Here is a 1,370-nt window from a genome sequence, read left to right on the forward strand (position 1 = left end):
AGGAACCAAGCTCAATCAAGAAACAGAGCCAAAGCCAAGCTCCCAACGGGAAACAAAACCCGAGCCAGCCTAACCAGAAACAAAGCCAAAGCCAGCTCCCAACTAGAAACAAAACTAAAGCCAACCAGGAACCAAAGCCAAATCCGACTAGGAACCAAGCTCAATCAAGAAACAGAGCCAAAGCCAAGCTCCCAACGGGAAACAAAACCCGAGCCAGCCTAACCAGAAACAAAGCCAAAGCCAGCTCCCAACTAGAAACAAAGCTAAAGCCAACCAGGAACCAAAGCCAAATCCGACTAGGAACCAAGCTCAATCAAGAAACAGAGCCAAAGCCAAGTTCCCAACAGGAAACAAAACCCGAGCCAGCCTAACCAGAAACAAAGCCAAAGCCAGCCCCCAAATAGAAACAAAGCTAAAGCCAGCCTCCAACTAGAAGTAAAGCTAAAGCCGGCCTCCAACTAGAAGTAAAACCAAAGCCAACCATTTAAAGCCCAAAATCGAGCCTAGCAACATTAAAATCCAAATTCCCATAAAGCATTAAATATCCAACCATTTCAAACCCAAAACCGTGACTTCAAATCAAGCCAAAACCAAGCTCAACAAGAACCAAAAACCAAATCCGAGTTCGACGAGAAATAAGAAGCCAAAATTGAGCTCAACGAAAACTCAAAAGCCAAAAATCAGAACTCAACAAAATTAAATCAAGCCCAAGCATTGATATAATTGAGCCATACAACATTAAAGCTCTAGCCATTTTAAGCCCGAGGAACAACCTGCATCTCTAAACATTCTAAGCATGAAATTATTCAACAAGCATATGAACAGAGGAGACACTTCACAAGGAGCTAAACCCAGCCTTCAAAACAAGCTGTAATACTTTCCAAATTAAATAAGTTTTCTCATAGCATATATTTCAAGCCAGGGGAAGCCACAGGAAACCAAAACCGAGCCCCCAACATGCATGCAAGGCCAAATAACCTCTCCCATATCTCATGCTAAATAATAAAATAAAAAGAAATGAAAAGCTTCATAATTCATATCCCAACATGCTTGCAAGAAGTGTCAGAATCATTTCAAAACCATATTTCAAGCTTCCTATTCACGATAATAGAGTTATGCCACTATTTCATCTCAAACAAGTAGAAAGAAGGAGAACATTTCTGACATGCTATACTCCCACCATTCTAAGCGAGTAACCAAGTCAAACTCCTAAAACATGCCCATATTCCTATCCTTCATATGCTTTTAAAGTGAATGCCTCAAAATATATGAAAGTAAAGAGAGCTAGCATGCTGAAATATCCAACAGAACTATACTCAAGGCTCGGCAAAGAGAAAACCGAAGAGCAACGAGGCACCACAGAAGGGGGG

This window comes from Phalaenopsis equestris, unplaced genomic scaffold, assembly GCF_001263595.1.
Source record: "Phalaenopsis equestris unplaced genomic scaffold, ASM126359v1 Scaffold000359, whole genome shotgun sequence".
NCBI classification, from domain to species: domain Eukaryota; kingdom Viridiplantae; phylum Streptophyta; class Magnoliopsida; order Asparagales; family Orchidaceae; genus Phalaenopsis; species Phalaenopsis equestris.